The sequence below is a fragment of the Phasianus colchicus genome, chromosome 1 (assembly GCF_987193195.1).
Source record: "Phasianus colchicus chromosome 1, bPhaCol1.hap1.1, whole genome shotgun sequence".
In the NCBI taxonomy this organism is placed as follows: domain Eukaryota; kingdom Metazoa; phylum Chordata; class Aves; order Galliformes; family Phasianidae; genus Phasianus; species Phasianus colchicus.
Window position 1 is genome coordinate 41804147 of NC_143436.1, and position 13404 is coordinate 41817550.

General features: G+C 36.1%; 1 long non-coding RNA gene across 1 annotated transcript; it reads right to left on the bottom strand.

Annotated features, from left to right (window-relative positions):
• Window positions 1-1122: 1122 nt before the first annotated feature.
• LOC149919526 (uncharacterized) lies at window positions 1123-8543 on the bottom strand. The gene is made up of 3 exons (XR_016463632.1): window positions 8402-8543; window positions 4231-4445; window positions 1123-1339 (listed from the first exon to the last, which is right to left on the bottom strand). It is a non-coding gene; the product is annotated as an uncharacterized LOC149919526 (long non-coding RNA).
• Window positions 8544-13404: the final 4861 nt, after the last annotated feature.

Genomic DNA, 13404 nt, shown 5'->3' on the forward strand with positions numbered 1-13404 from the left:
CACAGACACATCCAGGATCTTATCCTGGACAAGAGTATCATGCTCTTGACACACTATGATAGTAATGTTTATTTATTTCTTTGCTTCAAATTTAAACCTTAACAAAAAATGACAGTGACAATCATACCATGCTAATAGTAAGAATTAGATGTGATATCACTTCTTGTGACCCTATGGCTGACTACGAGTGAAAAAGTTTCTTTCCTAATCCTTCAGTTTGATAACAAACTGATGCATTCAAAACTTCCCCACAGTGTTTTCCCTTTGAGCTCAAGATAGTGTTTTTAAGTTAAAACTAAGTTATAAAGTGGTAGAGATGGGAGTGGAAGGTCTTGTTCCTTCTTAATATTCATATAAGATAAGGAAAAACTCTGATGCAGTCAACTGTCAGTTGAAAACAAGAAAGTCATACTGTAACAGAATATGTGCTAACATTGTTGATCTATGACCACAGGTGCTGGGTTAGTCACTGTGATGCTAGATTGCACTTAGTGTGATTCTGTATTGCTAATGTTGCAAAGAAGACTGGTGGGGGCGCTTCTGAAATTCCTTAATTATTCCTAAACCAAATAAATCCCTTCAAGTATCCACACTAGTTTTAGAATCTCAGACTTTTATTTCATCTGTTCCCATGTTTCAAGATGAATAAATTTGTGCTTCCAAATATGACAGATGCACACAATCTACTTGCAAGCTGTATAACACCTAATTCACAAAACTAGAGCAGAAAGGAAACTTCCTAAGGCAAATAAACAAGCAAAAGATAGCAGTAGCAAGAAGGACAAAAAAAAAAAAAAAAAAAATTATTTCTTTTCTAATAATTTGTTAGGCATCTTCCAAACACTGCTTGTGTATTGCTAAAGGCATGGGAAGTCTTTTGAACTAAGTAGTCAGTGCAGATCAGGTGATTTGTTGCTGCTGCTACTATTTACCAAAACATTTTGCAATTTCCTTTAATATACTTTACTGACTGCAACTAAATGCATAAAATCAGACTTAAACCATAATTTAGATGTTAGAAAATTACTGTATTTTTAATTCTTTATGTTATTCAATCTAAATTTTTGTTGCGTCTTTTTATTTTCTCCTGAAAACCAACAAATGGAGTCCATACTTACCCATACTTTGATAAGTATTTCTTCCAAAATGCGTTTCTTATGATATTCTTGTTTTCAATTTTCTTCTTATGATTTTCATTTTTTCTCTTGTCTGTCATCCTTACTTCTTTATCTTCTGCATATGCCGATGTGAATACATTTTGGATGCAGTGTTTACTGCAACAGGATCCTGCTTACATCTCTCATTCAATCTCCTGAGTGGTCTCTCAATTGTCCTTCACCTAAGAATTTGTATTTTGCAAAGGATATAGAGACAATTAAAAATTTTCTTTATAACAATTTTCAATGTCAATATTTAAGATGCTTTCATTACTTAAAGTAAAAAGGGATATCAACTCAGATTGTTAAAATATGCTAAAACATCTGACAAGAGCAGAAGATATCATTTTTGCTATTTTATTTTCATTATGTTTTCCTATTAACAGGCAGTAAAGCTGACAGTCTAAACTTTTGCAATAAACCAATAAAGGACTATATCTTAACATAGATCTTATTTTCCAAGTATTTATTACAGATGACTGAGCATTTGCAATTGTCTTGAATGTGATGGCTAAGAAATCTTTCTTTATTCTAATAACCTTATATTATCTCATCACAGAAATAAAAGGAAGGATGAGACAAAGAAAAGCTCATAAATAAGAAGAATATAGCTTTGTAGTAGCTGTGGGTTCACATTGTTCAGCTTGACTTGTTTTAACTTGCAAGACTAATGTTTTTAATGTGGCTAAAAACTGTGGATTAGTAACTGAAACAGTTAAGAAAAAAACATGCAAGTTGGGCTCTAGACACGTATAACAGAAATGCTCAGTGCAAATGGATATAACAGTAACTTCTGTCTTTGCTTTTTTTTCTGTTAGCAAATTTTTCTGGATGTTTTAGTTTACTCTATTTGCTCTTTGGTTGGTTTTGAGGCAGAAGAATATAAAAGTCTAAAACTGTCATACACTTGAGAAGTCATCACATTCACTTGGGACAGAAGGAAGCTGCACACATTATTAGCTTTTAGATGCAAGAGCCAAAGTGGTCAAGGAATGTTTATCGTTCTATAAGAAAAGAATTATACCAGTGTAAACAATCGGCACCCACTCACCATTAAGAGCTGCTTCAGATTTATACTGGAATATCATGTGGACCCACTACAGACACTTCTGTTTTCAGTGACTTACTTTACCAGCTGCAAAATCATTTTACCATTTTGTATGGCCCCAAAGTGCTATCTAACTTTATTAAACTGCTTAAACTGGTAAAGACTATGTCTTCTCATGATATATGTTATTTTGCTACAGCTCTCTATATTATCCAGAGATTGTTGGGGAGAAAATTTTTGTTTTATTGAGAACTTTGTCACTAGCAATGTATTCATATTGGCTCAAAGCTATGGCAAATAGTGCTGAGCACCGAAGGTTGAAGTTTCAAAAAACACATGCAAAACACTTGGGTTTTTCTAATCATAAAAATCAGATCCATGTGTGGAAGAATTCTACATCTTTAGGTACTTTTTTTTTTAATAGATTTTCAAAAAGAAGACAATCAAAGGCCAAGGTATGTGTGACTATCAGCAACTTCTGGGCCTTAGTTAAGTACTTTCAGGAGTATTCAGGAGTAATTGATGATGCTTCTTATTTACAATCACATGTATATCATCTGTGAAAGTGATTATACTTAGACAAAGCAATTTCTCATGGAAGTTACCGTGAAATGATAAGATTCAGAGTAAAATATGTGCCTACGGAGGATGTAAAATCTCATTTTAGATGCTAAATGCAAATATATGAAAATGTTTGGATTTCCTAGAGGAAATACATTTAATTACATCAAAGAAAATTCTTTCTCAGTGTTCTCATGTGTCTGAAAGACAAAACATTCCTTCCTGAGTCTTAGAAATGTGTATTTTTCCTGGAAGTAGTGATGCACAAGAGATAAAGATTTTTGTTCCTTAATGGTTGTGTCCAGTACAGGTAAGAACAACCATTTCTTACTGATTTTCCAGATGATAGTACAATCAATAGTGCTCCAAGATCACTTGTTTGAGCCATGGAGCACAGATGAGAAGTCAGATTCCTCAAGGAAAACACTTGAGGCATATAATATGCTAATGCTGGAGGAATCCTGCAAAAAGGGTATCTTGGTGAGAAGTTACGAGTTTTCCTAACTGACATTCAAAAAAGATGGAAAGAATGAATTGTCTAGTGAGCAGATGAGCTAATGAAACTTGTTCTGTTGAACTTGGCTGAAAACTGTGTTATCATCAGATGGTGGATGGAGAGACAGCTGAACAGACAATGTGCTTTCAGAAGTTTGACTTTAGAAGGAAATAATCCTAAGAACTCAATGAAAGCTATACACATAATAAAACAGAGCTTCTGCAACTTTCAGGAATAATTAGCATTTTTCAAATTATCCACAACAGTATCCATAGCTGCCAGACTTATAGAAACTATTTTCATTACTTTTTTTTTTTTTTTTTTTTTTAATGTCTTAGCTTTTCTTACTACATTGGATGCCTATGAGGGTGAACAATCCACAGCCTATGAGCAGGGAGAAGTTTGTCTCCTGCGGAAATGGAGTCTTGTAAACTGCAGTGATTTGTCTGTTCGAAAGAATGGATTTTGCAAAGTAAGGAGGGATATTTCACAGTGTGCATGCAAAAATGATTAGATACAATTGCATAGGCACTTTAGGAGTGTTCTTTTAAAAATGGTCCTTTGTTTGAAAGGTGCACATTTATAGCTAAAGATTTAAGGTGGAGTTGAGGTTCTACTTCTAATTACTGTTTGAATACAGAACAGCTATTAGTTTATCTGAATTGAGCCATATAGGCACTGTCTGTGGTCTGAAAATATAACCTCTTACCAGTTTGATATTGTAATCAGGAATTTTAGTCTCTGGAATAAGCAATTTATATTGTGTTGCTGCTAGAGTAGTTGCTGCATTTCAATTATTTATGCAAAGAAAGAGTACTGCTGTATACTTTTTTACAAATCACACCAAATGGATGATCAATAAGGGTAGCTTTCCCTCTGAAATCTGCTTTGTCTTCAAGAGTATATCTTTACATTGTCACTGGCTGCTTACTGTGATGAAGATGAATTGAGATCACATAGCAGTGTACCTTTCATTGACTCTTGAAAAACTATCAGCTTTGCACAGACAGAGAGAGGAATCTTCCAGCAGTGTAGAATTCTCCTTCAGTCACTCATTTGCACTTCTTATAGATCATAACACCAAATCCTTCAGGGAATGAAACCAAGTTTAGAGCTCTGTGTGTGCCTGGCAATACAAATCTGCTTTTAAAATGAAGTTCATAAGAGAAGCCCTTGTAGTTTCCTGCGAAAAAGAAAAAAAAAAAAAAAAAATACTGACAGCTCTTTGAAAATAAATTGAATGTAGAAGCAAATAGTAAACAGACTTTCAGTTTTCCAGAATTGTTACTCAGTTTGGAATGTGAAACTTCGAGCAGAGAGAATTCACTGCCCTCTGTAAATCAGTCACTCCCATAGTTTTGGACACATGCACATGAATTTATATTTATTTCTAAAAGATTTAAATACAAATCTTCCTGGATAAATGGCATCAACTTTATGTAAATGGGAACAGAACTTCTCCCATGAAAGTACAACTTCTTTATGCAATTTTCCACACTGTGTTCTCTAGTCTGATCAGTTAATGATGTTTTACATTACTTTGGATCATTTTTTAGATGAAATTTAAGTAAAATTTTGACATTTGTTGTTTGATTTTTTCATGTGTGGTCTGACATGAAATTGCATTTTAAAGGTCATAAACTCAAAATTAGCCCTCAAATTTAAACAGGCTGAAGGCAGGCTGTCAGTTCCTTTGTACAGTATCTTGGTGTTTCCTCCATCTTTATTCAGAAAAATGTACCTTCTTCCTTTAAAAAAAAAAAAAAAAGAATAAAATAAAAAATTAAGTTCCTCTATGGGATCTGTTCTGGAGCAGGAGCACCATAAATATATGAATAATAATATATGTTACTGACAAAGCCTAATTTACCTAATTTCTCAGCTCTTGTCTAGTCCTCTCCAGTTATGTCCCACTCCAGAGAACACATAAACCCCACATGAACATAAATGAAAACCTGCTCAGCTGTAACTGCTACCAGTTTGTTACTTGATGTTTCACTGGTGCTCCTAATAGTACAGATATATGTACACTCCTAAATTAATCTGAGTCTTGCAAAACTATTTCCTCAATAATTTGTGTTTCTATTTTATTTTCTTTTATTTTTTATATCTTTTATATTTTACATTTTTATTTGTTTTATCTTTTTAATATATATTTTTAAATTTCTCTGTTTTCTTTTCCTTATCTTGTCAAAGTTTAATCTGTATAACTAGAAATTGCAAGCTGTAATAATAATCTGTAAGGAAGTAAGGCTTTGTTAACATCTAATAGATCAATAAAATAAAAACTAAACATTGAATGCTCTGTGGCAAGTGTGATCAAATAGGCCACAAAAATCTAATCAGATAGTAATAACAGCTACCTGCTTATAACAAGTACAAATGTATGGTGTTTGGAAAAACAATTTGTTGGCACTTTAAGTGGTTGAATGTTGGAACAGATCGTTCCAGAAAATGGCAATAGCATTTATTTGTGCTTAGACTGAATTATCTCACCAGAAAGCTCATTCAAGCCACAGCAGTAACTGAATCCCGTAAGTTCAGTATCTAAAGGGCAGATAGTGACACAAGAAGAAAATATGTTATAAAAGCAGGTTTCGGGTAAAAAAGGAGTTTAGTAAAAACAAACAAACCTCAAGTGTGTTTAAATAAATCAAGTACTTAGAAGCTGCTAGGATGTTCTAAAAATAACAGCCTTTTATGGGTGCACATGGATTGCAGTCGTATCGTGATTGTGTTTTGTCCAAGCTAAAGAGTTGAACTTGCTGGCTTAGATATAGTATGCTAGCAGTGCAATTGCAGTGTTCCTCGAAGTGGCCAAATATGTCTGCATGAAGTTGTGTCCTGTTGTGTTGACTTATTATCTTGGTCATGCTGAATCCTAAGACTTCTGCATAACACACATTTAGCATAGTTTAGGCAGTTTGTGAGCATATGCGTAATACTGACCAGAAAAGATGGGAGATAGAAATTAAAAGGTGATGATTATTTACATTCAAAAACAGGTAAATAAGTTGGGATAAGACAAAGTGCACAGATGTTCAATTTTACTTCTATCTGAAGACAGTAGCTAAGTACCAATAATCAGACTGAGATCTAATGAGGAGAATGGATCCTGAGACTATTTGAGAAAGTGTCTGATATATTCTTTTGCAGTCCTGGTTTCCAAGAGTGTATATATTTTATAGCAATACCTACATTCCTGCACCAACATGCTCTCTAATTAGGAAAGCCTCTAGGTGGCATAAAAATGGAATTACTGAAAGAAGGCCCCTTATTGCTTGTCCTTAGGCATACAGAATTTGCCAGGGCAGAAGTGAAAGGAGTCTGTTCTGAGCCAGCATGTCCCAGAGGGACTCTACTATATGGTACAACGAAGGCTAGAGCAAATCAGATGCAACATCATGGGGAAACAGCATCCTGAAATAGTCAAGAAGCAAGACAATTTTTTTTTTTGGTCATTTATTTACTGGAATTTTGAGAGCTGGCCAAGAAAAATGGAAATCATGCCAAGATGAGAAAGAGCCAAAAAGGAAGCTAAATTTTAGGCAGATCTCTTGAGACACTTTTATACTGCCAGCCTTAGGGGAAAGCTTGGCCAGTATTAGAAACCCGTATGAGAGCTGTCATTGATTTCCTAAAGGCAAGGCTGCATACCTTGTCCTGCTCTAAACAAGTTTTATAAATATGCGTGCCACACTATGTCCTTGAGCACAGAGACAAAAACTACTTTTAGCATGACTTGAATTCACATTTTTGGATGTGAAAGGCTAGAACAGTAATAGCTGATGCCAAAGAGTACCTTTAACCCCTTGATTCCCTAAGGAAACAAGTTGTATAACTGTATAAGCAGTTCCTGCATTCACATGTTCTTATATTATTTACCAGTCATGTAATAATGCAATTTCAAGCAAAGATTGAACATGACCTACATTTTCGCTCTGAAATGCACAGCAAGGAATTAATTCCCACAGTATGGGCAAATGTCTGGTGTTTTGTGCAGACAGGGAAGTCAAAGTTTGTTTGTGTGCATTTACTGCTGCTCCACAATTGACATAAATGCTTTGTTATATTTTCATATCTATTCTCTTTTCAGAAAAGAGAAATAAGTCTTACTGAGACTCCTTTTTTAAGACCAGATTTTCAAATTCTCATTCACCCATGAAATCACTTAACGATATTAGCAATCTCAGTGAAAACAAAGAGATTTTATTGTGCAAATTATGCTTGTAATTCACTGTTTAAAAGAATTTGAAGTTTAGCTGCTGGTACTATTCATGACGCCAGTGAAACTGTTGTAGAGTCCACCGTGGCAATCATGGTCGTATCAGAATCATAGAATCATCTGAGTTGAAAGAGACCCTTAAAGATCATCCAACTACCCTACAATGAAAAGGGACATCTACAGCTAGCACAGGTTATTTTGAGACTCATCCAGCCTGACCCATCCACCACCTCTCAAGGGAACTTGTTCCAGTGTCTCAGCACCATTTTAAAAAACTTATTCCTTATATTCAATCTAAATCTCCCTTCTTTTAGTTTGAAACCATCTCCCTTTGTCCTGTCACAACTTACCCTTCTAAAGAGTCTGTCCTCTTATTTATTATAGCCCCTCTTTAGACACTGACAAGTTGCTATCACGTCTCCCCAGAGCCTTCACTTTTCCAGGCTAAACGGCTCCAGCTCTCTAATCCTGTCCTCAAAGGGAAGGTGTTCTATCCCTCATAATTTTTTGTGCATCTCCTCTGCACACACTCCAACTGGACCACATCTCTCTTGTATTGAAGACTCCGCATCTGGATGCAGTACTCCAGGTGAGGTTTTACCAGTGCAGAGTAGAGGGGCAGAATCACCTCCCTTGACCTGCTGGCCATGCTGCTTTAGATGCAGTCCAAGACATGGTTGACTTTCTGGACTGTGAAGGCACATTGCTGGATCACATCCGCCTTGCCATCCACCAGTACCTACAAGTCCTTTTCAGCAGAGCTGTGCTCTACCCTTCTTCCTCCAGCTTGTACTGATAGTGGGGATTACCACAACCCAGGTGCAAGACCTTGCTCTTGGATTTGTTGAACCACATGAGGTTCACCTGGGACCACTTCTCAAGCCTATCAGGTCCCTTTGGATGGCATCCCATACCTCAAGCATGTAGACTGCACCACACAGCTTAATCTGCAACCTTGCTGAGGGGATGCCATTGATGAAGATACTAAAGAGTGTCAGTCCCAGTACTGATCCCTGAGGGACACCACTAGTCTCTGATCTCAGTCTGGACACTGAGCCATTGACAGCCAGTCTCTCAGTATGATGTCACAACTGGTTCCTCATCCATCAAACAGTCCACCCATCAAATCCATGTATTTGCAATTTGAAAAGAAGGACGTTATGGGGGACCACATCAAAGGCCTTACTGAAGTCCAGATAAATAATATCAGTGGCTCTTTCCATGTCCACTGACACAGTTACACTATTATCAAAAAGCAACAAGGTTGGTGAGGCAGGATCTGCCCTTGGTGAAGCCCTGCTGGTTATCCCATATCATCTCCCTCTCTTCCATCTGCCTTAGCATTGTTTACAGGAGGATCTGCTCTATGATCTTCTATGGCACAGAGGTGAGGCGGACAGGTCAGTGTTTCCCTGGTTCATCCTTTCTTAAAAATGGGTGCTATATTGTCTTTTTCCCAATCATCAGAGACTTCAACCAATTGCCCTGACTTTTCAAATATCATTGAGATTGGCTTGGTGATTATGTCAGCCAGTTTCCTCAGGACCCTTTCTGAAGTACACTGAATAATTGTCACTTGAAGAAAGAGGGCATCCAGGTCTATTTTGTTACTTAAACTAGAAGTTCTAAATTAGTAGCAGTGAAGTTAAAGATTTTTTATAATTCTTTGTATTTTAGATCATGGATTTGTACAGTTATGAAAAGTAAATGGATATTATATTGCTAGTATTAGCAAGAGATTATGTAAAAGCTGCTTTGTTCTAGTAATATTATTTCTTTAATGTAAATATCTTGGTTTATTCTAATATTCATTCACCCCAGTTAACCTCTAATTGTTTAAATATATTTTATTTATTAATTTGCTCCGGCAACTCTGGCAACTCAGAAAATATTTATAATGCAAATTTAATTATTTTAAATAAGCTTTTTAGATAAGTTTAATGAAGAGAAGATAAAAATATATATTAAGGGGAAGAGTACAGATGAGAAGATATTCACCTTAAAACATGATAATGGCTTCATACAAATTTTAAAGTAGCTATGTAAGTTAAGTGCAGTTATCATTTTATTGTCTTATAAATATATATGGCTGTGATTACCTGGCCAAATCAGAATCTTTTTGCTTTATTGAATTTTGTGCTTATAAGCAACAATTGTATAAAATAGAAAACCTTCTTCAGTACTAATGACTAAAAATTAAATTTGCTAAGATATATTTAATTATAACCATACAAAAATTTTCTTTACAAAAATTTTCTTTACATAGCAATTTTTTTTTTTTCATTTCAACCACCTAATTTTGTCGTTTGCTTCCACCCCTAGGAAGAATATGTCTCTATAAGGTTCAGAAATGGGATAGCTGACCAGAAATGTGTGCACAAAACAGGAAGTCTAATTCAAGTCATTTTGATGACTATATTTTCCCTTGGCATTTTGCTTCAATTCTACCACTTATACAACAGTAATACTTTCTGCATCTTCTATAAGCTGTGAGAGCTCATCAGAGCTTATCTACACAAGAAATTAGTTATTCCTGAATAAATCCAGGTGAGAACACGTTTGCAAATTTAATTGTCCTGAAAGTGAAATGAATTTCAAAGTAGAATAGGTATTGCTTTTAAAAAAGAGCATTCCTTAATTTAAATGACTTTTTAACTCTGGAACAATACATTCTTTCAAAAAGGTTGAAATAAAATTCAGATCACAGAAGTACACCATATTCTAATCTGTTAAAAATACAGCACATTAAATCATTGAAGAATGTCCAGCTGATACCTTCAGAATCTTCTAAAATATGTATATGAATTTTGTCTTAAGTTACGCTGTTCTGCTGAAAGAGAACATACTTGGCATGTATTATTATTCAATTTTTAAGAATGAAACTTTGACAACTTTACAAGGTATCTTCTCACATTAATAAATATTACTGTGGCATTATCTTAGTGATTTTAAAACAATTCTCTAGTAACATTATAGTGTGGTTTTGATGGAGTTTTTTGCTGGAAAAACAAGCCCTTGTCAAGTCTGTGGAGGTGATCCTGAGAAGAATTTAAGTGTTGCTGGCAGTTATGTTACAGTAATGTCAGTGATGTTATAAGTGGTTTATTTGCATTGAAATTCTCATAAAGTTTAAAAAAGCAAAGCTCTTTCCCAAAGAGGTTGTTGAGGTCTCTTTTAATTCAGGGTACTACCATCTTGGCAGTACTACACATGTGACACTGCATGGCCTGAATGATAAGGTTACACAGCCCTTGTCCAATAGTGGGTTTCTAGAAAAGTATTTATTAAATCAGTGGCAGCTAGGCTAGTGACTGAATAAAAATATTTTTCATACCACCTAATTTGCATTTAAAAATAAGATTGACCTCCAGATACACAGTAACATATCACTGTATGTGCAACATATCTGGACTCTTCAACTGCCTTTTCAGATTTTTTGTTCTTGTTGAGACAACATAGATTAGGGGGTTGACGATGCTTGTCTGCATTGAAGTTTCTGGGGATTTGGCTGGTAAGGGTTTAAAGCATAATGTTTATTCTGAAGTAGTTTTCCACAAGGACTCTGAAGCTAAAGCCTTCATTCTGTTTCCCCAACCTTTTGAGTGCTTGGTGGCAGATGAAAGGTCAGCAATGTTCTGACAGGCAGCAGAAGTAGCTTTTCCTGTAAGGAAATCACTAGCAGTTAAGTCTACTGACTTCCCCATTTATCTTCACTGGCACAAAGTTTTATTTCACACAGCTCCACTGTAGCTGTCTATCCAACACTACACGGAGTGGTAAATGGATGTAGAAACAAACTTAGTACTTCCTGGTACCCAGGCGGTGCCCTGTGCCCACATCTGGCACTGTGGTCCCTCAGCTACTAGATGTGGCTGGAGAGTACCGGTGCAGCTCTCCAGCCTTGTGGTGGACTGGCTCGCTGTAGAAACGAGAGCACTCTTGTATCTTGCAAAGCTGAAGAGTTATTTGAAAATATGTAGTATTTGTGGCATGAAGTCACTCAGGATTTTGTGAAAACCTATCAACTTCCCTCTGATCCGGTGTGTGAGACAGTGGGTGCTAAGTTAGATCTCATCACCGCATGTCTTCCCAGCAGGTAGGCAGGGGAAAGCTGCAGGGAGGTTTGCATGTCAGGAGAGTCCCTGAAGTTCCTGTCCCAGTGAGGAGCAGAGCTTTTCATGGGTGTGAGGTGCATGGCCTCTCTTTCTGAAGGAGTCTGCAGGTCATATGCAAGTAATTGGCAGTCTTTTTAACAGGGCAAAAGAAAGATCAAAGAGCTTTGCTCTCTTTTGAGTTATGGAAACTGCAGCAGGGAGCTTGAGACACAGATGAAATTAACAGGTCTGACACAAGGTGAGAGACTGCTCACATACGTGACGAGCCTGTGGAAGGGAAGGGAAAACCTTGTACCTTCAGCCTATGCACCTTAAATCCTACTCTCTTAATTTTTTGTTCTCTGGTGACTAAGCAGACAAAATAGAACCACTGTGCTATTTTTTTGGTGTGTTTTCAGTCCCTTCCCTTTTACAGATTCCTATGCTACTGGATTTTCATATTCTGATTTTTATTTTTATTTTATTTCCCTGTGAGAAATAGGGCTGGCAGCTTTAATTCTAGAGTTGAATGAAAATAGGCATTTAGTCAACATTAACATCTGCAGGAATGATAAAGGAAGCTTTAGATAATTTTGAGCCGATGGAAGCACTGGTGTGTGACAGATGAGTTAGGATTTCAGGGCAATTTTGACTGGGGGATTCATTGGAGTAAACAAGCCCAATTTGAAGGAAATTTGTAGCAATGAAACATAAGAAATTACATCTGACTGTACGGATATGTTCTCTGAAACAGAAAGCTCAGGATAGCACTTAATTTTAGGTGGCTGATACAAGGCTGTGAAAAAACCTTCATATCTCTTGAATTATGTGGGCTGAGGGATCAAACTGAATTCATTGGACCTTCTGCTGCTGAATCTATTTCTTGAAGTGCTGTCTCAGAGGAACTTACTGTATTTGGTAGTGCTGGTTTGGGATTACGTATTCAGCAGTTCAGCAAGTGGTCTGGGCTGTAAATGTGTCCAAGAACCTTTTTTCTCCACTTTAGAGAAATGAGATGAGCAGGAGTTAAATATGCTGCCCTTCTATGCTAATATTTTTATTGTACTTCACTTTGGCATTTTAAATAACAACATGGAGACCATAGAAATGATTATCTCTCTGCCACACAACCACTCTCTTGCATGTATCACCTCCACTACTAAAATACTAAAAGAGCAGAATCCTAGTCAAGAATCCTGACTGTGGAAACTCTGATGGTGCACAGGCTGAGCAATTACTTGATAGCATCAGTAGAGTTGGAGCCTGCAAAAACATATCATGAAAGATAAAGTGAAATCTTATCTTTTACCACAGGTTTTTTGACAGTTCTTGCTTTTGTGCAAGAGTCTTTTTCTAAGGCACTTAGTACTTCAGTAAAATATTTGGACAATAACCTTCCAGAAACTGAATTATACAAAGCACTTGTTTTTACAGAAACCTGATTAGTATTCTTTGGACATTTTCCATCCCACTGGATATTACTGCAGAGCTTTTGATGGGATATGTTCCTGTGACTAGGCAGGTCTAAAGTGAGATATATATATATATATGGATATACTCAAAAGTAGTAACTTGTTTTGGAAACTATTCTGTTTTGAATAAATTGAATCATTCATAGATGAAAAAGGTAACTTATTGGTTAGGTGAGCAAAAAGATAATGTTCCTGTTCTGAGTTTAGGCATGCATATTAGGTATTTCTCATTTTACACTTGTTTGTAAAATGCTTTTAATTTCCCCTTTAAATATGACTGTTGAGGCAGAAACCATAAATTCTCCTTCAACAAAAGTCTTTTGTTTTGTGAAGGGGTATTTCTGAAAAGAA